The sequence below is a fragment of the Gopherus evgoodei genome, unplaced genomic scaffold (genome assembly GCF_007399415.2).
Source record: "Gopherus evgoodei ecotype Sinaloan lineage unplaced genomic scaffold, rGopEvg1_v1.p scaffold_51_arrow_ctg1, whole genome shotgun sequence".
In the NCBI taxonomy this organism is placed as follows: Eukaryota; Metazoa; Chordata; order Testudines; family Testudinidae; genus Gopherus; species Gopherus evgoodei.
The window spans coordinates 173,288-201,102 of record NW_022060072.1 but is presented as its reverse complement, the minus strand read 5'-3'; the positions used below and the strand labels follow the sequence as shown (position 1 = coordinate 201,102).

Sequence of the window (27,815 nt, the reverse complement as noted above, 5' to 3'; positions counted from 1 at the left end):
GAGTGTTGTTGATGCCAGGCTATGCAGATGGCATTGAGCTGGGAGTGGAGCAGCCGTCACCATCAGTGAGATAAGTGTCTGGTTTGGTGAAGACTCTCTCTGGTAGCGGCCCAGCTGCCTCCAGGCCGGGACTGGTCGTTAGCTGTGGCTCGGTTTGTAGGAAAAGATTCCTGATTAGCTATGGTTACGTGGGAGACACGGTCCCCACTTTCAGGGGCTGGTCATATCTCCATCTACATGATGTGTCCTCTGCAGCAGAAGGTTGGATCCAGGGTGATGACTCCAGCTGGTAAGTTTCTTGACTCCCTTCCACGTTTTTCTCTCTCTCTCCTCTAATGCATCGGCCAACACAAACTCTGTCTGTGTCTCTGTCTCTCTCTCCTTGTGCTGTCTCCCTTCATAGGACACAGGCAGCTGTGCTAGGTGTGCATCCTCACAGGCTAGGTCTCGGGAGCTAGGAACAAGTAGGAGGGGACTGAAATCGTGCAGGGTAGTGAGCACTAGAGTGCAGCAGTGACTGTGGGTGTTGACTCGGGCTGATGTGGATGGAATGGGAGAGGGAGGTAGGAATGAGGGCAAGATTTCACGCACCAATTGAATTTTGTGTAGTGATGGCTTTTGCTCTGGTTACTTGTTGCATTTGCAGAGGAATCATTCAGGAGCAGCATCTGGAGGAGAAATTGGCAGAAGTGGGCCTGAGCCACCTGGACATCCTCCTAAGCAGAGATTAACAGTCCCCAGCTTTCTGCCTTCTGCGTAACTGGGTGTGAGTAAGCGATCAGTGCTTGGAATTCCTCATCTGTTCTCACTTCAGTTTTGGTCAGAGTCTGTGAACTTCATTGGGTATGTGGCTCTGTGGGATTCATATGAGGGAAAGGCACAAGTCTTCTGTACAGAGTGACTATTTTGGCAGTAGGTGCAAGAGGCTTCTTTGTAGTTGTGCTCCTGAAGGTGTAACGGAAGAAGCATGAAGGGTGGAGGTCTGGGGTGCAGTAGATGGGAGAAGAACCTATGCGACATTGCTGACTGAGATGCTAACTTGTTTGTTTTCCCCCTTTTGTGCTGGGTTCACTACCAAGGGAAAAGAAGTGGAAGGTCAGAGTCCACTCCCTCAAGCGATGGAAAGGGAGGGAGAGCTGGGATATTCCGAGCATTGTTGATGCCAGGCAAGAGCCATCCAGCTGGGAGCAGAGCAACTGTCACCATCAGTGAGGTAAGTGTCACGTTAGGTGAGGGCTCTGCTCACTGCCCATGCTGAGCAATAGCCATTTATGGGCCTGTCCTCCATGAATTTACCTAGTTCTTTTTTAATCCTGTTATAGTCTTGGCTTTCACAGCATTCTCTGGGCAGGAATTCCACAGGCTGAGTGTGCATTGTGTGCTTTTTAATTGTATCTAAAACGGTGTAATGGGAGATGAGAGACGAAGATGAAAGAAAACATTGAGAATCCAATGATGACTTTGGTTTTCCCTCTTGTGTTGTGCTTTGGGAAAGGGGAAAGAAGTCAAGGGCAAGAGCCCACCCCTGTTGTGAGATGGAAAGCATCCAAAAGCCATGAGAAAATGAGCATTATTGATGCCAGGCTATGCAGATGCTGTCGAGCTGGGAATGGAGCAGCCATCACCATCAGTCAGATAAGTGTCTGGTTTCATGAGGACTCTGGTAACAGCCCACCTGCCTACAGGCTGGGACTATTGGTTAGGTGAGGCTTGCTTTGTAGGAAAAGATTCCTGACTAGATGTGGTTATGAGGTAGACAAGGTCCCCATTTTCAGGAGCTGGTCATTTCTCTGTCCACAAGCAGTATGTCTTCTGCAGCAGATAGTTGGATCCCGGGGATTACTCCAGCTGGTGAATTTTTTGTCTTTCTCTCCCTCTCCCTCTGTCTCGCTTCTCTAGTGTGTTGGCCAACACTCTTTCTCTCCCTGTCTCTGTCCTTGCCTCTCTTTGTGCTGTCGCCCTTCATGGTGCACGGGCAGGAGTGCTAGGTGTGCTTCCCCACAGACTATGTCTTGGGAGATACGTGCAAGTAGGAGGGGATGAAAATCGTTCCGGGCAGTGGGCGCTAGCGTAGAGTGGAGACTGTCAATGTTTATTCAGTCACTGTTCATCGAATGGGGCTGATGTAGATGGGATGGGAGAGAGAGACAAGGATGAGGCCAAGATTCCAAGCACCAATAGGGCTGTGTGTAGTCACAGCTCATGCTTGGCTTTTGCAGCTGCTCGTGCAGAGGAATTGTCCAGGAGCCCTTGCTGGAGGAGGAAGAGGCTGATGTGGACCTGAGCAACTTGGACATCCTTCTAAGGAGACATGAACAGTCCTCAGCTTCCTGCCCCTACTTAACTGGCTGTGAGTAAGAGGTCAGTGCTTTGAAATCCTCATCTGTACTTGCTGTAGTATTGTTCATAGGCCATGTGCTTCGTCTTTGGATACGGGACTCTGTGGTATTAAGGCTGGGGAGGGGCCAGAGTCTGCTGTGCAGAGTGACTATGTTGGGTGCCGTTGCAAGGGGTGACTTTGGTTGTAATGCCAAAGGTGTAACGAGAAGAGGGTTGAGGGCCGAGCCCTGCCATGCGCGAGAGGTGAAGGGAAGAGCCTAGAAGACATCGTTGAGTAAGGTGGTAACTGATGTGTTTTCCTCCCTTGTGCTGGGTTTAGTACCAAGGGAAAATAAGTCACGTGCCAGAATCTGCTGCCCTCATGCAATGGAAAACAATGAGACTGTGAGTATTGTCAATGCCACGCAAAAGCTGTCCAACTGGGAGCGGAACAGCTGCCACTCTCAATGAGATAAGTGTCTGTTTTGGTGATTGCTCTGCTCCCAGCCCTCCCTGCTCCTGGTAGGGATGCCACATTAGCTGGGGCTGGGTTTGTAAGAAAATGTGTTTGACTAGTTGTAGTTATGAAGGACACAAAGTCCCCGTTTTCAGGGGCTGCTCAGTTCTCTGGCCAGGAGCGGCGAGTTCTCTGCAACAGAAGGTGGGATCCAGGAGGATGACTGCAGGTGGGGAGTTGCTTGCCTTCCACCCGTGTTTTTCACTCTGTCTCTCTCTGTTTTCTAGTGTGTTGGCCAACATACACCCTCTGTCTGTCTGTCTCTCTCACCTTTCCTTGTGCCATCAGCCTTCAGAGGACATGGGTGGGGTGCTCAGTGTGCATCCCCACAGGCTAGGTCTTGGGAGCCATGGAGAAGGAAGAGCAGAGAAAAATCTTGAGGGGCAGTGGATGCTGAAGTGGAGCAGTGACTGTTCACTCATCTCTGTTCATTGAGTTGGCCTCAGGTGGATAGCATGGGAGAGGAAGGAAGGGATGAGGGCAAGATTTCATGCATGAATAGAACTTGTACTGATGGCTTATGCATGGGTTTTGCAGGTGCACTTGCAGAGGAAGTGTCTAGGAGCCCCAGGCCAGGCTGAAGCTGGCAGAAGTGGACCTGATCAGCCTGAACATCCTTCTAAGCAGACATGAACAGTCCTCTCCTTTCTGAATCCCGCTTAACTTGCTGTGGGTAAGCGATCAATGCTTTGAATTCCACATCTGTGCTTGCTGTAGTTTTCTTCACAGGCTAGAAGCCCAACAATCTGCAAGCCAAAAACTGTCCAACAGGAAACTCAGAAAGCAATTAAGCCAAAAACAAGCGCAATTTGTACTGTCTCCTTGCATAGGTCATGGGCAATGGTTCATGCTCGCTGGCTTGGTCTGGAGAGTCTGTATCTCATTGGCGCATTGGGAGGAGGAAGAGAAACATGATGGGTTTTAGATCCTCCATTGGTAGTGGTGTGGGGTGACTGTGGGAGTTGACTCTGACTCTGTTCATCAAGTGGGGCGTACAGTGTATGGGAGAGGGAGGGCGGCATCTCAGACACCAATAGAACTTGGGGCAATGATGGCTCCTGCTTGGGTTACATGTTGTCTTGGCAGAGGGATCGTCCAGGAGCCGCAGCTAGAGGAGAAACTGGAAGAAATGAACCTGAGCTGCCTGGACATCCTTGTAAGCAGAGATGAACAGTCCTCAGCTTTCTGCCTTCCACATAACTGGCTGTGAGTAAGTGGTCAGTGCTTGGAATTCCTCATCTGTTCTCGCTCCAGTTTTGTGCAGAGGCTCTGAACATCCTCGTTGAAATTGGTGCTTTGTGGGATTAAAGCTGGGGAATGGATCAGAGTCTCAGTTGCCAACTTTCACTAGGTAAATAAGCATCCCGACTTTCATAATAAGCCAAAAATCAAGCTAAGCCCATTTCAAAACAATTCCAAAGCAAGCCAATCCCTTGGAACCCCAACACTCTGTGCGACTAAATCTCCCATTGCAAGTCGTCAGAGACTGTGGTGAGCCGCCTGTACGCCCCTGACTCTTTCCCCTCTTTCCCCTGCGTGCCCCCAATTGCTGGGAGCCGACCAAAAAAAAAAAAGCAGTCAGAAACTACAGCGAACAACCTACAAGCCAAAAACTAGCCAACAAGCAACTTGCAAGCCAATTAGGCCAAAAACATGACCAATTTCTGCATATTTTTCTGCAGGTTTGGCATTTCTGACCAGAGCCTGCTATGCAGAGTGAGTATTTCAGGTGTCATTGCCAGGGGCATTTTCTACTTTTAGTCCTAAAGATGTAATGGAAATATGGTTGAGGGCGGAGGCCTACCGTGTCGGGGAGGTGAAAAGAAGAGCATACAAGACATTGCCTCCTGAGAGGGTAGGGTATTTTTTTCCCCTTGTGGTGGGTTTAGTTGCAAAGGAAAAGAAGTCACGCGTCAGTCCACCGTCCTCATGTGATGGAAGGGGAGCAAGAGCGCTGAGACCACGAGGATTGTTGATGCCACGCAAAAGCTGTCCATCTGGGAGTGGAACAGCCGTCACTGTCAGTGAGATAAGTGTCTGGTTTGGTGGTTCCTCTGCTCACTGCCCACCTCACTCCTGGTAGGGGCGCCCTGTTAGCTAGGGCTGAGTTTGTAAGAAAAGGTTCCTGACTAGTGGTTATGAGGGAGACAAGGTCCCCATTTTCTCTGGCCAGGGGCGGCGTGTCCTCTGCAGCAGAAAGTTGGATCCAGGAGGATGACTCCAAGTTGCAAGTTGCTTGCCTTCTTCCCACGTTTTTCTCTCTCTCTCCTCTAATGTGTTGGCCAACACAAACTCTGTGTCTCTCTCTCTCTCCTTGCCTCACCTGGTGCTGTCTCCCTTCGTAGCACACAGGCAAGTGTGGTAGGTATGCATCCCCACAGGCTAGGTCTAGGGAGCTATGAACAAGTAAGGGACCGAAATGACGCAGGGCAGTGGGCGCTAGAGTGCAGTGGTGGCTGTGGGTGTTGACTGAGTCTCTGCTCTAATGGGGCTGATGTGGATGAGATGGGAGAGGGAGGCAAGGATGAGGGAAAGATTTCACACACCAATTGAATTTTGTGTAGTGATGGCTCTTGTTTGGCTTATTTGCTGCTCTTGCAGCGGAATGGTCCAGGAGCAGCAGCTGGGGGAGAAATTGGCAGATGTGGACATGAGCAGCCTGAACATCCTTCTAAGCAGACATGAACTGTCCTCAGCTTTCTGCCTCCTGCTTAACTGGCTGTGAGTAAGCAAGCCGTCAGTGCTTGGAATTCCTCATCTGTACTTGCCGTAGTTCTCTTGACAGGCTGTGTGCTTCCTCACTGGGTACGGGACTCTGTGAGATTAGGGCTGAAACTCCTCACCAGAGAATGTTGCGAAGGCCAAGACTAAAATCGGGTTCAGAAAAGAACTAGGCAAATCCATGGAAGGTCAGTCCATCAATGGCTGTTAGTCAGGACGAGCAGGGATAGTGTCTCTAGCCCCTTCAGCTTTTCAGGCTGCTTAGTGTCACGGAGTGTGGGGGAGTCCAGCCCTGCACCCCTCTTCCTGGGACCCACAGTGACTCTCGGCCAGCCAGTAAAACAGAAGGTTTATTGGACAACAGGAACACAGGTTACAACAGAGCTTGCAGGCACAGTCAGGGCCCCTCCACCGAGTCCATCTGGGCTTTCAAGGTGCTTGGACTCTAGCTAGGATACCCTGAATTCTGCCCATCCAGCCCCAAGCCCAAACTCAAACTGCTTCCCTCTTGCCACTCCCTTCCTTTGTCCCCTTCCCGGGCAAAGGTGTTGACCTTTCCTCTCCCTTACCTAGCTCAGGTTACAGGCCCTGGCATCGTCCATCCCCTAAAGTCCTCCCCTGCTCTCCCACTCCCCACACAGACAGTCCCTACTGCATCACACTTAGCCTCTCCCCTGACACATAGGACTGAGGGAAACAGTACCCAAGGGGGAGTCTCTCTGCTCTAGTTGGGCAGGGTTTCCTTCCTCTGGTCCTTTTACAGAACAGTAAAACTCCTCCAAACTCTACTCGGCTCTACTTCCCTCACCCCTGCTTCAGTCAGAAAGGGAATTTTATTGGTCTTTGGGGCCTTAATTGGGTCTAGGTTCTCCAATTACCCTGTAGTAACCTTTCCCTAGTCCACAGGGAATAAAGCCTCGATCATCCTAGGGCTTTTATATCTCCCATCTACAACCCTCCTTCTGCTCTCTGGCCCTGCTGTATCACAGCACGCAGTGTCACTCTTGCTCCATGAGTGAAATGTTGTGTGAATACCCTGTGTGGCCACAAGGTGTCACTGTTGCTCTGAGAGAGAGATGCTCTGTGCATTACCCTGCATGGCCACGTGGTGTCACTGTTGCTCCATGCAGGAAATCCTTAGTGCATTACCCTGCGTGGCCACACAATGTCACTGTTGCTCCATGAAAAATGCTCTGTGCATTACACTGCATGCCCACACGGTGTCACTGTTGCTCTGTGAGGGAAACACTCTGTGCATTACCCCGCGTGGCCAGACGGTGTCACTGTTGCTCTGTGAGAGAGATGCTCTTTGTATTACCCCACATAGCCACACGGTGTCACTGTTGCTCTGTGAGGGAAACACTGTGCATTACCCTGCGTGGCCACACAGTGTCACTGTTGCTCTATGGGGAATATTCTTAGTGCATTGCCCCGCGTGGCCGCACGGTGTCACTGTTGCTCTGTGAGAGAGATGCTCTTTGTATTACCCCACATAGCCACACGGTGTCACTGTTGCTCCATTAGGGAAAGGGTCGCGGCATTTTAGGAGCTGGCTGCACAGTCTCGCTGCTGTCTCTTAAGAGATTGCGCTGAGGTTACTGCCAGTGGCAACAGAGCGCTGGGTATGTCTGCACTGGGGGATTATTCTGATTTTACAGATATCGGGTTTTGGAAACAGATTGTAGAGAGCCGAGTGCACGCGTCCTCACTAAGAATATTAATTCGGCGGTGTCGGTCCATGTACCAAGGCTAGCGTCGTCTTCAGGAGCGTTGCACTGTGGGTAGCTGTCCTATAGTTCCCCCAGTCTCCCCCACCCATTGGAATTTTGGGTTGAGATCTCAGTGCCTGATGGAGCCCAAATTTGTCGTGGGTGGTTATGGGTAAATGCTGTCAGTCAATCCTCCCTCTGTGAAAATAACAGCAGACAATCATTTCATGCCCTTTTCCTTGGATTGCCTGGGCAGATGCCATAGCTTGGCAACCATGGAGCCCATTGTTACAATGCGTTTCTGGCAGGACCCAAGTGAGTATGTCAGTTCAGGACAAATTGCTTAAAACAGGGCTGTTACAGCCCAAGGCTGGGATTTTTCCATCTCTACGGCAAATCAAACCAGCCAGACAAAGAGGACTTTGGTCTCACCCCACTGGCTAAGAACAAGTCACACAAGCAGTTCCTTTAGACACTCCAGTTTCCCAGTATCACCACCACTGCCACTTGTCCTGGGGATGAATGGTTATGAAAACTGATACCCTAATAAAAGAAAAAGGGTTCTCTCAGTCCCAAAGAATCCAGCCCCAGACCCAGGTCAATATGCAAATCGGATCTTACCCACAAATCACACTGTTGCCAATCCTTTAGAAACTAAAATCTAAAAGTTTATTCATAAAAGGAAAAGGATATAGATGAGAGTTAGAATTGGTTAAATGGAATCATATACATACAGTAATGGCAAAGTTCTTAGTTCAGGCTTGTAACAGTGATGGAGTAAACTGCAGGATCAAAGCAGTCTCTGGAGTACATCCCCCACTGGGATGGATTGTTCAGAGCTTCAGTTTGTAGCAAAGTGCCTCCAAAGGTAAGAAGCAGGATTGAAGACAAAATGGAGATGAGGCAGCAGCCTTTTATAGTCTTTTCCAGGTGTAAGAATGCTTCTTTGCTCTTACTGTGGAAAATTATTGCAAAATGGAGTCTGGAGTCACATGGGCAAGTTTCTGCATACTTTGCTGAGTTACAAGGCGTATCTGCCTTCTCTCAAGGGGTCAGTTGTGTAGCTGATGGTCCTTAATGGGCCATCAAGTAGGCTAGGCAGAGCTAACTCCAACTTGTTTGGGATGTTACCCAGAAGCACAGCACAGATTTGAAATACAGATAGTATAGAGCCAATACTCATAATTCAACTACCAAATGATGCATACATCTGGACAGCATAATCATAACCAACAACCCATAACCTGGTCTTAGACACCTTATATGACTCCTTTTACATAAGATTTGGTGCCACTACAGGACTTTGGTTGCAACTGTGTTCTATATGGTCCCAGCTTATATTGATAATGTCACACTTGTTCTGTCATGGGTAAGAGCCCACCCCTGCTGTAGATGGGAAGTGCACAAGACCTGTGAGACAGCGAACATTGTTGATTCCAGGCTATGCAGATGCCTTCAAGCTAGGAGTGGAGCAGACGTCACCATCCGTGAGATAAGTGTCTGGTTTGGGGAGCACTCTGGTAACGGCCCACCTGCCTCCAGGCTGCACTTGTCATTAGCTGGGGCTCGGTTTGTAGGAAAAGATTCCTGAGTAGCTGTTGTGAGGGAGACAAGGTCCCCATTTTCAGGGGCTAGTCATTTCGCTGTCCACAAGCAGTGTGTCCTTTGCAGCAGAACGATGGATCCAGGGGGATGACTCCAGCTGGTGAGTTTTTTTGACTTCCTCACATGTTTCTCTCTCTCCTCTAATGTGTTGGCCAATACACACTCTGTTTGTGTGTGTCGTGCACGTGCGCTCTCTCTCTCTCTCTCTCTCTCTCTCTCCTTGTGCTGTCTCCCATTGTAGGACATGGGCAGATGTGGTAGGTGTGCATCCCCACAGGCTAGGTCTTGTGAACTATGCACAAGTAGGGGACCAAAATCATGAAGGGTAGTGGGTGCAAGAGTGGAGTGGATACTATTGATGTTGACTGTCTCTGTGTGAGTGAGGCTCATATAGATGCAATGTGAGAGGGAGGCAGAGATTAGGTCCAGATTTCATGCACCTTCAGAGCTACCTGTAATGCGGGCTCATTCGTGGCTTTTGCAGCTGCGCTGGCAGAGGAATTGTCCAGGAGGCCCCCTGGATGAGAGACTCTCAGAAGTAGACCGATCAGCCTGAACATCCTTCTAAGCAGACATGAATAGTCCTCAGCTTTCCGCCTCCCACATAACTGGCTTTGACTAAGCTGTCAGTTCTTTGAATTCCTCACTTGTATTCCCTGTAGTATTCTTCACAGGCCGTATGTTTCCTCATTGTGGCTTTGTTGATGCTGGCTTTGGGCAGGACAATTCTGAGTGTGCCAATTCAGGACAAATTGATTAAATCAGGGCAGTTACAGCCCAATGCTGGGGTTCCTATGTACTCCAAGGCAAAGCAGACCATTCAAACAGAGAAGACTTCGGTTTTACCCCGTTGGCTAACTGTAAGGCACCCCAGCAATTCCCTTAGACACTCCAGTTTCCCAGTATCACCACGAGTGCATCGCATTCTGGGGACGAATGGTTATGAAAGCCAACACCCCAGTAAAAGAAAAAAGGTTGTCCCGATCCCAAAAGACCAAGCCCTAGGCACAGGTCAATATACAAATCAGATCTTACCCACAAATCACACTGTTGCCAATCCTTCAGAATCTAAAGGTTTATTCATAAAAGGAAAAAGATGTAGATGAGAGCTAAAATTTGGTTAAATGGAATCAATTACATACACTGACCACAAAGTTCTTGGTTCAGGCTTGTAGCACCGATGCAATAAATCAAATCTCTGGAGTACATCCACAGCTGGGATGGGTCATTCAGTCATTTGTTCAGAGTTTCAGTTAGTAGCAAAGTCATTCCAGAGGTAAGAAGCAGGATTGAAGACCAGATGGAGAGGCTGCAGAAATGTTTTATAGTCTCTTGTCATGTGTCCTTTCTTTCTTTGTTCCAAAGACAAGCATTCCAGCACATGACATGAAAACACCTCAGAGTTCTGGCCATAGGCAGGTCCCTGCCTTGCTGAGTCACGGGGTGTATCTGCCTCTTCTCAATGATCAGTTGTGTAGCTGAGGCTCTATACTGTTTGTATTTTAGTGTTTAAATACAAAAATGATGCACACATACAGCTGCTGTAGTCGTACCCAGCAAATCACAACCTTTCTATAGACACCTCACGCGACACAGTAAGGAGCCAGACTCTGTTGTGAAGAGCGACTACGTAGGGTGCCGTTACAAGGGGTGCTTTTTGGTTATATGGCTAAAGGTGTTATGGGAAGAGGGTTGAGGGCAGAGCACCGCTGTGTGGAAGAGGCAAAGAGAGAGACCTATGAGATGTTGCTGACTGACATGGGCACTGGGTGTGAGAGTGGAGCAGTGACTGTCAGTGTTAAATCGGTCTCTGTTTATCGAGTGGGGCCGATGTAGATTGGATGGAAGAAGGAGGCAGGATGAGGAGAAGACTTCAAGCACCAATAGAGCTTTGTGTAAGGATGGGTCATTTTTGGCTTTTGAAGCTGCTCTTGCAGAGGAATTGGCCATGAGCCCCAGCCTGAGGAGAAGCTGGCAGAGGTGGGCCTGAGCAGCTTAACTGGGTGTGTGTAAAGAGTCAGTGTTCAGCACTGCTCATCTGTACTTGCTGTAGTTTTTGTCACAGGCTGTTTGCTTCCTCGTTGGGTATGTGAGTCTGTGAGATTAAGGCTGGGGAAGGGACCAGAGTTACATTTGCAATCTTTCACTGGATAAATAGGCTCTCTGACTTTCACAATAAGCCAAAACCAAGCTAATCCCATTTCAAAACATGGCTAAAATAAACTAATCCGTAAGAACCCCAGCACTCTGTATGACTAATCCCTCCCTGGTGTGCAGTCTGGGACTGTGGTGGGCCTGCTGTATACCCCTGACTCTCTTTCTGTCTTTACCCCTGCTTGCCCTGTGCCTTTAGCTGCTGGTGAGCAGGGGTTGGGTGCGGCGGGAAAGTAATTTTTAAAAAGAAGCAGCAAACTGCAAGGTAAACAAGCAAGAAGCCAGCAGCTAAAAACTAGCCAACAGGCAATTCTCAGCCAATTAAGGCAACACCAAGCCCAATTTCTCTGTTTTTCCCATGGGTTTGGTGTGTCTGATGCTTTGTGCATTACTCTGACAGGTCACCATGCATGCCACAGTTGGCCTGAGGAAAATGCTTTATCATCACTGTCCCTTCATAAGATAAATGGTGTGTGCACAGTGTTATTGTCCCTTCATAAGGGAAAAGGCCTTGTTTATTACTTGGAGTGCCCATCTAGTCTCACTGTTGCTCTATGAGGAAAATGCCTTCTGCATTCCCCCATCCAGTATCACTGTTGCTCTATTAAGGAAATGCTTAGCTGTTGTGCCCACTCTTTTCCCCGTGCGGTCCATGGGGGGAATCCCCTTCAGTGAGACAGCCTTTCTCAGGGGTGCACGCTCTCTTGGGAGTTCAGCCCCTCCATCTCCTGGAACTGCACCACTCTTAGCCTTAGCACACCTTACTCTTGCTATGGGCCCCTTCAGGGCATCCACTTGCTCTGGACCCCCGGGGCCTCTACTCCCAAACGGAATAATGCAACCCTGTTCTGTAGACTGGAGTGACACTCAGCCAGCATAAAACAGGAGAGTTTGTTGAGCTTTTGAACCCAGCATAGGAAACTCTCCGGTCTCAGGCCTGGCCTCCCTCAGCACAGCACATCCAAGTCTCCCCTGCATCCAGGTGGGCTCTGTCTGCTCTCTCTCTCTCCAGTCCTGAACCCCCCTGCTTTCCAGCTGGGCATCTGATATCATGGGCCCCAAGCCCTGCCTCTATCCATTGTCTTCTCTCCTCTCCTCCAGCCCCCTCTAACTGGAACTGGCTGTTAGGTCACCGGGGTCCTCTCTCCACAGCCCATTGTCCTCCCACTGGCTACAACTGGTTGGGATTCCTGAGCTGGGCCTCTGGGTTGTCAGTCACTGGGGTATCGATTCTTCAGGTCATCAGTTGGGGCCCCAAGTTCCCTCGCTGGTCCTCTGTAACAACAAACTCCCTCTCACCTCACCTCGTTAATCCAGTAACACCCAGGAAACCTGAGTCCCATGCCCTCTGCATGCAAACCATTGGAAAAAACAAGGACCCAAACAAGAAAATCCCCCACTTTGTCACACACTTATTGCTCAATAGAGCCATCTGCTGTGGCAACGGAGACAAGTGCTGCAGGAAGTGGGGCTACTCTAATGAGACTCTGTCCCACATGCTGTGTTGATGTCAGCACCACTCCAGAGCCTGCTGGTAATGCCACAGCACCATCCGGAACTGGGTGGTGAAAGCTATCCCGCTGTCCTCGGGGAAGCTCACCATCAACCCTGCCATCCTTGGAACAGACAGCCAAGTGCAACCCAACATTGTGACGGATACGGAAAAGAAGATCCTCATGGGGGAGGTCACGGTGCCATTTGACACCGTCACTACCATGTCGAGTAATTGAGAACACCGGTCAGGGAAATAACCCACTTCCTTCTTTCCTTGACAAACCAAGGGACTCACCCCACCCGTGTGCTTAGTATTGGTATAGTGCAAGGGTCAGCAACCTATGGCATGTGAGCAGATTTTTAATGGCACACTGCTGCTTGCTGGAGTCCCAAGGACATGCAGCCAGTAAGGGGCAGAGCCTGTGCCCTCCAAGAGAGGAGCCACCTCTGCGGCCTGGCTGTGGGTTCCTGTGTCCCCTCAGCCCGCGAGGAGCCCTGCCCCGGGCAGGTGAAGGGGCCTGCTCACCTGGGCCACCTTGGTATAGTTGGCCATGGAGGATTGGCAGCGTTCCAGGAGAGCAGGTTTGCTGCTGGACCCGGACCTGACTCCCCGTGGCAGGAAGCGGCAGCGTGGATGGTAGAGGCAGAAGAGGCTGGCAGCAGCAGCAGTGCCAGCTGCTGAGGGTCCCTGGGCAGAGGCGCCCAGCTGCAGCCATGGCTCGGCACCTGGTGTTGTGAGCTGGGAGGAGCAGAGGGCTCAGTGGCCCGATGACGCTGAACATGTAGCAGCTGTGGGCCAGTGGGCATTGGTGGTGGCCAGAGAGCCCAGGGGGAGGAGCTCACATACTGCGGGGTCATGCGCTGTGAGGGGCAACTCCTCCAGACATAGTCAGAAGGGACTCTCTCACTGGAGGCACTAGTTGTGCTTGTGCAGTGTGCCATGGGCCTGGGTGAGCTGGCTGGGGGCCACAGGAGTGGGGGTAGTCCTTCCCTGTGCCTCTCCCCCGCCCACCCACCCAGCTCTCTGCCCTGAGTCCTGACACCCCCCCCCCACGTATACAACCCTCTGCCCTGAGCCTCGCGCACACACCAGGCCTGTGCCCTGAGTGCTGTGCCCTGCATACACCCCCAGGCCTCTGTCCTGAGCCTCCCTCCTACACACACAGTCCTCTGATTGAGTCTTTCACCCTCACCCATAACCCCAGCCCTGACTCTGGCACCCCCCACATCTCCAGCCCCTCCCACACCCCATGCACCCTCCACATCCTCACTCACACCCTCAGCACCAACTGGGAGCTTCTGTACACACCTACACACACTTCCACCTGTTCCCCTCACACCAAAGGGAAGCTGCGCTGGTAAATGCCCTACACCCATGGTCAGTGGTGTCAGACAGCTGACAGGTGGAGGAGGAGAAGCAACCCACCCCTTCTTTTAACAACTAGAAACTAGACACCTTTAGGATACATGCATGCCTAAAGTTAGAAATGTAGGGGAGTTAAAAACAAACGAACAAAACCAGAGTGAAAACAACGAGGCTGGGACACTAGGCCTCTATCAGTTCTTCGAAGGAGCTGCCCTAACACAGCCTATCTGGTACTATGCCAGGAATGCAGCTTCTCTCTTATCGGCAGTGCTTGTGAGACATACTGCTGCTTCTCCGTGTTTTCCAATTAGGAATTACCCACCAACCTCTCTTAGCCTGACTTTGGTCAGGTTGGCATACTTGGTTTTGTCGGCAATATCTTTATTCAGGCCTGACATATCTATCTTAGGAACCTTGTAACGGACACTTATAATCCCTGACAACCTACACCTGACCCCAGCTGTACAGTGCTTTCCTTCTTAATGTTTAAAATTATACCTTACAAAAGTTGTTTTATTGAAATACCTTCTACACCCTCATTGGATATTTAACATTTTTATGGAAGTAGCCAAAATGTAGATTTGGTAAAAGCCAGACCCCAGTTAGGGTTGCTATTGGAAGTGACTGTGAAAAGGGTTGCAGTAGCACTGCTGTCATCCACCACCTCTCCCCAGACATGCTCTGGGTGCTAGCTCAGTGACTTAGGGGGATGAACAAGAAAAAGGATTGTACGTCACAAGGGGTCTAAACTGTTTCAGAGTTGAAAAGCTAGGGGAGGAGGTGGCTGCTCCTAGGGATGAGGGTGATGGGGCCCATTAAGCTATCAATGGTGGGGAGCAGATGAGCCTGAGCATTAGTGGCCAGGCACGATAAGGGTAATTAATCATCCCCTCAGGCCCCCCCTAGCCCAAGACTGGTAACCCCCTGAACAGCAGCCATTGAAAAGGTCAATAGCTTTTCTATCGTTGCCCCCCCTCGGGGCACGGTTGACAGCCAGACATCGGGGCAACACGGAGCCACGCTCAGCTTCTCTTCCCCGAGCGGGGCAGCTGACGGGAGTGGCAGGGTTGGGCTCTGCTGCGGTGCTGGGACCAGACCCTGGCCTGTGTCTCTCTCCCCTCTCCAATTGATGCACTGACTGCTGGGGCCCTGCCCCCCCCCAGGACAATGACCAGTGGTAGCCGCAGGTGCCAGCGCCCTGTGTGTGTCCCCAGCCCCACACACGGTGCCCGGGGGGGTCGTCTCCTTTGTCTAGCCCCGCAATGGCCGCAGTGACCCCGCTCGGCGGGGGGGGTCTCTCTCTCTCTCTCTCTCTCTCACCCCCCCCGGGGAGTTGCAGGCGCAGGGGCAGCAGCTTCAGCCAGTTCCACTGCGCATGCGCCCTTCGTGGTCCGCGCGCCTGCGCAGTCCCAGCCCAGGCAGCCGCCGCCGAAACTCGTTTCCTGGGTCTGAGCCGGTGAGGCCGCGTCCGCGGGGCGGGGCCCGGGGCGGGGCTGGGCCCGAGCGGGCGGGCGGGCTCCGATCCTGGCCCACCTCGGGCCGGAAGTGACGTGTCCCAGCGCCGGGAGGAGGGGTCGCGGTGCGCGGGGGGGGGGGCACCTCCCCGCTCGCTGATTGGTGGAGAGACCCCCGGGGCAGCCGCGCGCGCGGGGCCAGAGCCTGGGGTGGGGGAGGGGCAGAGGGTGTGAAATGGGGGGTCAGGTGGGGGCTGGACAATCGGCTGGGGGAGGGGCAGGGGGTGTGAAATGGGGGGGTCAGGTGGGGGGCTGGACAATCGGCTGGGGGAGGGGCAGGGGGTGTGAAATGGGGGGGTCAGGTAGGGGGGCTGGACAATCGGCTGGGGGGGCAGAGGGTGTGAAATGGGGGGTCAGGTGGGGGCTGGGCAATCGGCTGGGGGAGGGGCAGGGGGTGTGAAATGGGGGGTCAGGTGGGGGCTGGGCAATCGGCTGGGGGAGGGGCAGGGGGTGTGAAATGGGGGGTCAGGTGGGGGGCTGGACAATCGGCTGGGGGAGGGGCAGGGGGTGTGAAATGGGGGGGTCAGGTGGGGAGCTGGACAATCGGCTGGGGGGGGCAGAGGGTGTGAAATGGGGGGGTCAGGCGGGGGGCTGGACAATCGGCTGGGGGAGGGGCAGAGGGTGTGAAATGGGGGGGTCGTGTGGGGGGCTGGAAAATTGGCTGGGGAAGGGGCAGAGGGTGTGAAATGGGGGGGTCTGGCGGTGGGCTGGAAAATCAGCTGGGGCTGGGGGAGGGGCAGACTGGTTCAGCGCCAGTTTCATACCTGGGTAGATTTTGGTATGTGTCTGGAATGGGCACCATGGACCCACATTCATGTTCCTCACCACGTGGCGTCTGTCTAGGTTTTGGCTCGGGTTTGTTGAGTCTGTGCTGCAGGCAACCTAAAATAAGGACATTAATGCCAATTGCAATTCCTTAGCTAATCACTCATTCTTTTAATCCAAAAGTTTCCCCCGGGGGTTGTTTCAGGCTCATTCCCTTCATTCATTAATTGGGTAGTAACTTGTTGGGCTTTGTCCATATCATTAGTAATTTGTATAAAGTGGATCTCCTTATGAGCCAGTAACGATTTTAGCTGTAACTGTAGTGGGGGAATGTAGGCAAGAAAGGTGGGTCACAGGGGGTTACTCCCCTGACCCCCCAGTGTCCCCCCCCCAATTTCCCCACCTGTTGCTGTCCCGCTCTATCAGGGTAAGCAGCTGGTGCACCGGGACACTTTGTTTACTTAGCTTTATCTCTGTGATGGCCCAGGAGCCAAAGTTCGCTGACCCTTGAATTATAGGGTTGGTTTATTAATGGGTCATAAAAATGTTCCATTTGTACTTACCCAACTTGCGGTGGGTTGGCTTATAAACAAACTGGCTTATGATCGAGTATATATGGTAAATCAGGAACTCTTCCCAATCTTAAGGATTGTAGTGCATTGGTGATTGTACTCACGACATATTCCCCATATGCAGAGCATATAATCTCTTTTCCTAAATGTTGATCTCTGTGCTGATCATTGTTTAAAGCGATTAACTGTTTCATTTTCTGTTGAGTGTTATTAAACAGTTGGGTTATGTCATGCATATTATAAACAGTAAATCACTCTTCCTGTTTTGCTTTGAAAGGTAGCTATAATGAGTACCTCATATCATCCTTCAGCCTCATATTCAAGTTTGTATACGGTTAAACTTTCACCCATTATCAAATTATTACAACTGGCTTTGTCTCTCCAAGTTCCATAAGGTGTCCCGTGTTTCAGGGAAGTTGAATTAGTTATTGAGGAGGTAAAGGTTTTATGACTGAAGGACATAAATCCACACCATGTGGAGGTGAAGCATAGGAGTTTATTTCACACAGCGCTGGCAGAGTTTCACCTTGCTTATTAGGCTCAGAGACACTGTCAATCAATTGATTACAATAGAATATATGGATTTTCCATGGGCGGGAGAAAGTGACAGGGTAGGCAGTTCCACACCCCGGGATAGGTCTGGCCGCAAGACAAGATAGCACAGTAGCCAATGGTTAACAGGTTACATAATGTCTCCACCCATGGTCTTAAGTTAGCAAGTTAACATGTAATTAATACTTGTATATTTTTTCTTAACATTTTATCAATGTTGATTTCTGATTTGGGGTACATAGGAATGGAGTAGCTCCTCTGATTGTCCAGCAGATACATTCCTAGGAGTTAAAACAAAGAAATAGTGAAAGTATATGGCAATAGAGATTGTCTCCTGTGTGTCTAAAGGCAGGCATTGGTCCCTGGGAAAGGGAGGTGGGAGGATGCCATATCTTATAATGACATGCGCCAAGCTTTCATAAACTCACGGTTGGATCTGTGGGAAGAACGTCTTCCTATAGAAGAAACTAACAACTGAAACAGGGCTTCTTTGTTCAGTCTGCAACTTTGAGTAAGACACAATTATTTAGTTCTCGGTTCTAACACCTGGCAATTTGCTGACAAGGCTTATTTTGGCAAAGCAAGGTTATCTTTTGTTTATTCTGCTTCTCTTAGCTGATCACTATTTGCTAGGCCTCTGGTCCCTTGACCATACTCTGAAGTTTGGGTCTGGAAAAGAGCTGACACAATCCACATACCAGGTTGTTATATAAAATGCACATGGATTTTAACCCTTCAGTCCCTCCCCTGGACCCTAGGGTTCCCTAACCCGCCAGGTCACATATACCAATTTTAATGTACCCAGCCTACTGTGGAGTCACCGGTAAAGCACCAGTACCATCAGGAATGTCAGGATAGACTCCCCACATAACTTGACAAAATAGAACCCAGATCCATCCCCAGGGGACTTTATCATGTGAGATGGCATCGCCCATAATCATGGTTTTAATCTCAACTGCCTGGTTCTTTCCCTTCGAGTGCTTCACATGGGCCTGATCCACGGTTTTCCCTATCTGAATGTACCTCAGACAGCCTTCCCCAGTATGCCTCTGGGCCTCAGACACCAACTCCTCGATCTTCGCCTGCAAGGCCTGTAGCCCCTCCTCAAGATACTTACTGCCGTAGTGCCATTCCAGATCCCATGTTAGGTTACCCCTCATTGACGCAGTACGGTGGAGCTGCATCCCACCAACAGTCACGGTTGACCTTTGGGGGACCGTCATGCACATGGATGTGTAAGCAGAGTCAGGATAAGCTCTACCCTGACATCTGGTGGAAAGAATTTCAGAGAGTGTATTTGCATAGGCACGCCTACCCTATCCCAGACTGCCGAGCTGTGGGACTGCTTGGTGACAAATGACCCTCCCTCAGTTGGGTGGTACTTGCTAGACAAGGGACATTGGTTCCAAAACCCAGTGAATTGAGAGAGGCTGGGGACAGGTATCTGTGCCTGGTGGTGCAGTCTCCTTGTGGAGCCAGAAGCACCAGTTCCACCTCCTCCTCTCTCCACTGTGGAATGTCAGAGTTGATTATTTTTATTCCTTGAAGAATCTAAATACAGGTTACTGAGCTGAACTCACTTTGGGCTAATGGTGCGCTAGCACTGGGGCTCCCCTACTAGGAGCTGAGATCACTAAGAGTTGAAATCACTAAAGAGCTGAAATTACTGAGCTGAGAGCACTGAGTACTGTGCTAACTAGTGGGAGAGCCTGAAGATATACTCATGGAACAGAGCAGCTGGCGGAGTGGAGCAGTTGTGGGGACGGCTGGAGCGGATCACGGGACAGTTGGTGGCAGCAGAGTGGCTGGCAGAGCGGCGTGGCTGTGGGACGGGCGGAGTGGCCTGCAGAGCGAACAGAGCCGAGCAGTTTGCAGGGAGAACTGGAGCAGCTCATGGAGCAGAGCAGCTGGTGGAGCGGAGCAGTTTCTGAGGACGGCTAGAGGAGCAGAGTGGAGCGGCTGGTAAAGCGGAGCAGTTCGTGGAGAAGGCGGAAGCAGAACCCACGGAGAGGCAGGGCAGTTGGCCCCGGATCACGTAAGGTGCCCCTTTCTACCCAGGCTGCGGGGAGGGACCTCTACAGATAAACTCTCGAACTCTGGGGTGGCATTGACCAGAGACTTTTGGGTTGTTGGACTTTGGGGTGATTGGACTTAAAACCCTAAGGGGAAAAAGGACAGTGCCAAACGTACTTGGAGGTGGGTTTTTGTTTATGGTTTGTGTTATAATCCTGTATGTGGTGTTTCTTCAATGGGATGCCACATTGATTCCTTCCTTTATTAAAAAGATTTTGCTACACTCAGACTCCATGCTTGCGAGAGGGGAAGTATTGCCTCCTAGAGGCGCCCGGGGGGTGTGGTATATGAGTGTACCAGGTCACTGGGTGGGGGCTTGAGCCAGTTATGCATTGTGTTACTGAAAAGGAACCCCTGGATACTGAACCCGGCCCTTGTTGCTGCCAACTCAGAGGGACAGAAGGGTTACAGATGGATGTCTCGAGGGGCAGGGCTTTCCATTTAGCTTGATGGAGTGGTTCTGGGCAGTAGCTGGGGACGGGATGTAGGGTCCCACCGCTTCCATAAGGGCTGGGTGGACCCGGCCATTGAGGAGATCGGTTACAAATCCCCGTGTGGTGAGAGCCAAAGTTTGTCCTGCTCTCCAACAACTCTCCTGTAGTGCCTTTATTTTTGTCCCATTTATTAGCAGACTGGTGACTTCTTGGCCCAGGTATTTTGTTATATCTGATGAGGTGGGTAAAGAGTTTGAGAGATCCTTTAAGCTGTCTAGGATAAATCAACTGGCCTTAATAGTATCCAGTCCTCTCTGGACATTAGAGATTATAGAATCTGCCACCCTTGATTCCAGCTGGTCCTTCCTTTCAGCTTGGTGTGCTATGCTATAGGTGTTGCAAACAGAATTACCTGCACCAAACCATCCTGCAAGGGTATCTAGTAATCCCTTCCTCTATCTAGTTAAGCACTCACCAATTTGGTTTGTTAGGCTAGTAATGTTTCTACTCATTTGAGGCCTAACCTTTGCATATTGTCTGTTCACTAACTCTAAAGGAATATGCACCTTGACCCTGTATGTGTGTAATACCACCGAGGTGAGGACCGGTAGTGCTGGTCCTGTCATTATAATCCTGGTTCTGGAACGGATTTGTTCAGGGCATGACACACAATTGGGTGGTTCCACTCTGTCTCTGATAACCCGGTTAATTGTTACCAGTTGTGGACATTCTAATTTGGGCCATCGTTTAACAAATGTCTGTCTAGGAAGGAGTATGGCAGAAAGAGATCTAGGGGTCATAGTAGACCACAAGCTTAATATGAGTCAACAGTGTGATACTGTTGCAAAAAAAGCAAATGTGATTCTGGGATGCATTAACAGGTGTGTTATAAACAAGACACGAGAAGTCATTCTTCCGCTTTACTCTGCGCTGGTTAGGCCTCAACTGGAGTATTGTGTTCAGTTCTGGGCACCGCATTTCACGAAAGATGTGGAGAAATTGGAGAGGGTCCAGAGAAGAGCAACAAGAATGATTAAAGGTCTTGAGAACATGACCTATGAAGGAAGGCTGAAATAATTGGGTTTGTTTAGTTTGGAAAAGAGAAGACTGAGAGGGGACATGATAGCAGTTTTCAGGTATCTAAAAGGGTGTCATCAGGAGGAGGGAGAAAACTTGTTCACCTTAGCCTCCAATGATAGAACAAGAAGCAATGGGCTTAAACTGCAGCAAGCGAGATTTAGGTTGGACAGTTAGGAAAAAGTTCCTAACTGTCAGGGTAGTTAAACACTGGAATAGATTGCCTAGGGAAGTTGTGGAATCTCCATCTCTGGAGATATTTAAGAGTAGGTTAGATAAATGTCTATTAGGGATGGTCTAGACAGTATTTGGTCCTGCCATGAGGGCAGGGGACTGGATTTGATGACCTCTCAAGGTCCCTTCCAGTCCTAGCGTCTGTGAGTCTATGAGTCTATAAATATGTGCCATGCCTTTGGGGTTATGTGCATCCGTGCTTTACGTGGTAAGCTCCATCCTGAATCAGCAAGCCCAACCTCCACAGGTACCATGTCGGTATAATTGGCGCATGATCTTTCATGAGTGTTTGGTTTCTTTTTCCCAAAATTCCACACAAATTCTAGTATCAAGGTCTGTGCGTTCCCTCCCAAGCCATCGTGGCAATATGCCATGTAGTTGTGCTCAAATGAGGGATAGCCCAAGACCTTGTAGTACCCTTCTGTCATAAACAGATAGGTAAGAGTTAATAGAACGGAAGTACTTCATCTCTCTTTTGCCTGTAAAGGGTTAAGTTCAGTGAGCCTGGCTGTCACCTGACCAGAGGACCAATCAGGGGACAGGATACTTTCAAATCTTGAGGGAGGGAAGTTTTTGTGTGTGCTGTTAGTTTTTGGTGGTTGTTCACTCTGGGGGCTCAGAGGGACCAGACGTGCAACCAGGTTTCTCTCCAATCTCTCCATTACAGGTTCTTATAAGTTCAGAATAGTGAGTACTAGGTAGATAAGGCGAGTTAGGCTTATGATTGTTTTCTTTATTTGCAAATGTGTATTTGGCTGGAAGGATTTTAGTTTGTACTTGTATACTTAGGCTGGGAGGGTATTCCCAGTGTCTATAGCTGAAAGACCCTGTAACATATTCCATCTTAAATTTACAAAGATAATTTTTACTGTTTTTCTTTCTTTAATTAAAAGCTTTTTTTGTTTAAGAACCTGATTGTTTTTTTATTCTGGTGAGATCCCAGGGGACTGGGTCTGGAATCACCAGGGAATTGGTGGGGAGAAAGGAGGGAAGGGGGAGAGAAAGGTTAATTTCTCTCTGTGTTAGGATTACTCTCTCTCTCAGGGAGAATCTGGGAGGGGAAGAGAGAAGGAGGGGGAAAGGTGAATTTTCCTCTCTGTTTTAAGATTCAAGGAGTTTGAATCACAGTGATCTTCCAGGGTAACCCACGGAGGGAAGCCTGGGAGAGGCAACGGTGAGGGAAAGGGTTTACTTTTCTTGTGTTAAGATCCAAAGGGACTGGGTCTTGGGGGTCCTCAGGCAAGGTTTTGGGAGGACCAGAGTGTACCAGGCACTGGAATTCCTGGTTGGTGGCAGCGCTACAAGTACGAAGCTGGTAATTGAGCTTAGAGGAATTCATGCTGGTACCCCATCTCTTTGGATGCTAAGGTTCAGAGTGGGGAATTATACCATGACACCTTCACTAGTAGTACGCAGCTGTTCCCCCTTTAAAGGTAATTCGGACACTGGCTGCATTAAATATAGACACTGTTGGTCTCAGGGGGCCACAGCATCATCAAGGAGCCTCGCCCTGTTCCAAGGGGTAGCTCATACACTTCCATGATTCCTTCCAAAAACTCGGTAATCTCTGGTACCTGACACCAGCGGATAACAGGGCAGTCAGTTGTTATCAAAATTGTAATGTTACTAGCCTCCTTGTTGTTGTGAGCATCAGCGTGTGATTTTATTTGGACCGTCTTGGACCTATTGTGTGCTCATGTCCTAACCACAGTGCCACCTTTACTTCCGATCGGATTTGTTTGTTGGCCACTGCATGTGTTTTGGACAAGCTAAAGTGTTTCCTTAGTGCGGCAATTAAAGCAAAGCAAACCCGGAGGAGGGGAGTTAGTGACCCATTCCCAGTCCCCCTTTTCACATGGCACATGACTTGCATCCTTCCTCATGCACCATAGGGACAGCAGGAGCCACAGCAGAAGCCTCCCCGTGGTCGCTCTGGTTATCCTGGTCACCCTTCAGTCCTTCCTCCTTCTCCTCTTCTTGTTCACCCCTGGAAGCATTGTTACTATTGACAGATGCTGATTTAAACAATTTTAACTGATTTTGGTGACGCCAATTTTTTTTTAAATTTTCCTTTAATCTTTGCACATGTATTAGTAGTTAGAAGGACCTTTATAGGGCCTTGCCATCTTGACCTTAGAAATTCCTTTAACCCCTGGATAAATGCGACACATTACTAAATTCCCAACTTTAAATGCAGGTTTGCCTAGACTGCTATTATTATTCAGCTTGGTTTGTTTTTTTTCCCTACTGGGTTGTATAAATTCTTTAACTCTATGTCCAATGGCTTAATGTAGTTTTGCAGCCTGTCTGCAAAAAGCCCGGATCCCCCTGCAGGGAGGGTCACAGTGCTAGGCATTCTCCTTGCTCTTCCTGTCATTAGCTCAAAGGGTGTCAGCTGGGTCAGCCTATTTGGGCTTTCCTTGATTTGATACGACATAGCAGGAAGCATAGGAGCCAATCCTTCTCCTGTATCCAGTACTGCTTTTGTTAAGACTGTTTTTATTGTTTTGTTTATCGTTTTTTATTATTTTTGAGCTTTCAGGGTGGTATGGTATATGGAATTTTTGCTTTATTCCCTAGTGCTTACATGCCTCTTTTATTACTCACCTGTAAAGTGAGTTCCTTGGTCAGAGTCTGTTGACAGTGGCAAACCTCATGTGGGTATTAGCTCGAATCCTAGCAAAAGAAATATTGTTGTGGCAGTACAGTTCTTGCTTGGGAATGCCTCTACCCATTGGGTAAAGGTGTCAATAATTACCAAAATGTAAGTGTACCCTCTGCTTTGTGGCAAGGGTCCAGTAAAATCAGTTTGCAAATTTTGCCAGGGTCCCTCTGGTCGTGGTTGGTGATTCAGAGGCACTTTTTTTTAACTCACATTTACTAGTGCCTATGTTACACATATTTTGAGAAATTGTAAAGCATTTTTTTTTATGGCTGGCCACCACCAGTATTTCAGGGCTGTCTTCATTTGTCTCTACCTCAGAGGGGCTGGAGAGTGGATGTAGTTTTGCAGCCATGGCGCAGTAGAGTCTGTATGCACTCCGGGGCTACCAGCTCCTCCCCCCAGCCCATACCAGAGGTGATTTTTATACACACAGCCTTGTTTTTTTTAACTTTCTTTTCTGGGCTTATGGTTGCATATAGCTTTTTTAAATTTACTTCCTTTTTTTGGCACTCTAGCTGCACAAAGCTTAATAGGACTTGCTTGTGCAATTTTTTTGGAATGTTTATTTCCCCAGTAATTTTTTTGTTTGTTTTTTACTTGAGATTTAATTGTGTGCTTTTATTTTTACTACTGCTAGTTCTGATGGTAGTTTGGCAGCTTCTGTTAGGCCTTGAATTGCTTTCATATTATTAATTTGCTTGTCAGTTGTTGTTATAAAACACCTGCATGACCATGCGTCCATGTAGTCACGCACTACTCCAAATGCATATCTGCTGTCTGTGTATACAGTGAACTTCTTGCTTTCCCCTACTCTCAAACCTTCAGTGAGGGCTGTTAGCGTTGCTTCTTGAGATGACTTTGATCCTTCCATCTGGCCTGAAGCTATCACTTTCCCATCACTGAGTACCACTGGCCATCCTGTATGTGGCACTCCAATTTTATACTCTCTTGATTTATTTACATACAAAACTATATTTGGATTTTTAATAGCTTTTTAAAAATTCTTCCCAACCTTTCCTCTTCTCTATAAGATATGCGTATACCTCTCCCTGTATGTTCAGACATTTGGCTACATTTATTTTTTTGTTTTTTGCTATGGAGAAGTTAGGGTTTTGCAAGCACAATGTTGATTCCCACTAACTCCTCTGCTCTGGGCATCTGTTAAGGAGATCAATAAGTGTATGGGGTGTATGGAGCACTAATTTCCCTGTGACAGTGTATGATTCATAAGCTTTCACAGCTCAGGGAGCTGCTATGAACTCCAGTAATCGCTGGGATACAGGGGGTCTTAAGGTAGGTAGGTAGGTATGCTCCCTGAAGCTGGGTTAGTACTGGGTCCGGCTGTGGCTGCAGTAAAGGTGGAACAGCTTTCCCATATTGGGTAAGCCCAGGCTGGGGGGGTCTTAAGGTAGGTAGGTAGGTATGCTCCCTGAAGCTGGGTTAGTACTGGGTGGCTGCCAGTAAAGGTGGAACAGCTTTCCCATATTGGGTAAGCCCAGGCTGGGGGCGGAGGCTAAAGCCTGTTTTATTTTTATAAATGCCTCTGTGTGTTGTGTGCCTTATATTACTAAGTCATTTGCAGGCTTTTCCCCTCTAGTGAGGTTTTGAAATGGTTCCACCATCTCTTGAGTGCTCCGGTATATAGGTTCTACAGAAATTAAGGAGTCCCAGGACCTTCCAGACCTCCTTAACTGTCCGTGGTTTCTTTAACCCTAAAATTGTCTGCTTTCTGTCTACTGTGAGTGCCTTTTCTCCCTTGGAGATGTTATGCCCTAGGTATAAAACCTTCTGCAATTGCAATTGAGCTTTCTTCAGGCTTAATTTAAGTCCTGCCATGCAAAGATATATAAACAGTCTGTTTAAGGTTTTTAAAGGGTCCTTTTTATTTGAACTGGCAATTAGCAAATTATTTACATACTATAAAGTATCAGAAGGGTAGCCGTGTTAGTCTGGATCTGCAAGACAAACCCAAGGAAGAAACCAACAGGACTCCACTGGCCATCACATACAGTCCTCAGCTAAAACCCCTCCAACGCATCATCAGGGATCTACAACCCATCCTGGACAATGATCCCACACTTTTACAGGCCTTGGGTGGCAGGCCAGTCCTCGCCCACAGACAACCTGCCAACCTGAAGCATATTCTCACCAGTAACTGCACACCGCACCATAGTAACTCTAGTTCGGGAACCAATGCAACAAACCTCGATGCCAACTGTGCCCACATATCTACACTGGCGACACCATCACAGGACCTAACCAGATCAGCCACACCATCACCGGTTCATTCACCTGCACGTCCACCAATGTAATATACACCATCATATGCCAGCAATGCCCCTCTGCTATATACATCGGCCAAACTGGACAGTCTCTATGGAAAAGGATAAATGGACACAAATCAGATACTAGGAATGGCAATATACAATAACCTGTAGGAGAACACTTCAACCTCCCTGGCCACACTATAGCAGACCTTAAGGTGGCCATCGTGCAGCAAAAAAACTTCAGGACCAGACTTCAAAGAGAAACTGCTGAGCTTCAGTTCATCTGCAAATTTGACACCATCAGCTCAGGATTAAACAAAGACTGCAAATGGCTTGCCAACTACAAAACCAGTTTCTCCTCCCTTGGTTTTCACACCTCAACTGCTAGAACAGGGCCTCATCCTCCCTGATTGAACTAACCTCGTTATCTCTAGCTTGCTTGCATATATATACCTGCCTCTGGAAATTTCCACTGCATCGGACGAAGTGGGTATTCACCCACGAAAGCTCATGCTCCAAAACGTCTGTTAGTCTATAAGGTGTGTCCTGGAAAATGACCACCACCGTGTTGAGTTGATCAGACAGCCTGAGGCTTCTTTATTGATTAATCAGAGAATACATGCATATGCATGGAGAGATGACCAGTCCCCTAGCAAGGGGCAAGTCGCTCTACCTTACAGCAGTGATACCTGGGTTTATAAAGCTGAAAACCGCAAATTATCATATGAACTCATACATCCGATGATACCTTATTTGGTTAATACAATGACATTTTTTAACCATCTGCTAAAAACAATTGCTATTAATATATCGGAAAATGAGCTAATTTGCAAGCCTGCTCTTTTTACTTCCCCATACACAGGTTTTGTAATTATCAGGTCATCGACACCTGGTTTTTCCCCTACTTGCGGTTTAAGCTGTTGCACGTTGCCTGAGCCTTTGAGGAACTTGTGTCCAAAAATACATGTTGTTTGTATCTTTGGTCAAGTTGTCATGCGATATACTTTAAGCACAAGTGGAAAATGAACTATAGTAACCTAAAAGCTGTTATACATTCTGGCAGTAATAGACTGGTTGCTTCCTCTTTTAGCAGCATTTATAGTTGGTATATAATAAATCAAAGAATTAGCCTCAGGGGTGTTAGTAATTGATCACTTTTTTATTTGCTATATGTTAGTACTGATTGAGGCCTATGGCCTTGATTTAATTCTTAGCAGCATCAAGACCTGGCTCTGGGGCCTGGGGTTATTTTTCTTTATCAGGTGCCACAGGATTCTTTGCTGCTTTTACATACTGTAGTATCACAGTATACCCTTCCAAAGGCACTCGTGCTATTACTTTTGCCATTGCCCTGTGGAAGATGGAGGGAGAATTATGGAACCCCTGAGGTGCTTGGGTCCAAGTGTACTGCTGGTCTCCTACTGTAAATGCAAATTTCTCCTAACTCTCCTTCGCAAGGGGCATACTCCAAAATCCATTAGCTACCTCCAGGACTGAGAATATTGAGTGTCCTGGGATCAGCAAATTAAGAATAGTGGCAGGGCTTGCCACAATAGGATGTGCCTTTGGAGTCACCCAGTTAAGGTGGGTGTAGTCTATAGTTAACCTCCAGGTCCCGTCTGGCTTCCTGATGGGCCAAGTTGGGGAGTTAGTTGTGGAAGTGGTTTTTTTAATCACCCCTCTAGATTCTAAATTTGTGACTATATATTTAACTGCCTCTAAGGCTTTGGGTTTAATAGGATCCTGCCTGCGAGGTTTGTGAGTTGGTCCTTCTACA

General features: G+C 48.9%; 1 protein-coding gene and 1 long non-coding RNA gene across 2 annotated transcripts in view; one reads left to right on the top strand and one right to left on the bottom strand.

Moving 5' to 3' along the window:
- LOC115643161 overlaps positions 1-27,815 on the bottom strand; it is a 103,553-nt gene that overhangs the window by 38,711 nt on the left and 37,027 nt on the right. The gene's annotated exons all lie outside the window — the stretch shown is intronic.
- Positions 15,278-27,815, top strand: part of LOC115643137 (zinc finger protein 883-like) — a 41,214-nt gene continuing 28,676 nt past the window's right edge. Inside the window, exon 1 of the transcript XR_003998284.1 lies at positions 15,278-15,341. The gene's annotated coding sequence lies outside the window, so the exon portion shown is untranslated. The remainder of the gene's footprint in view (positions 15,342-27,815) is intronic.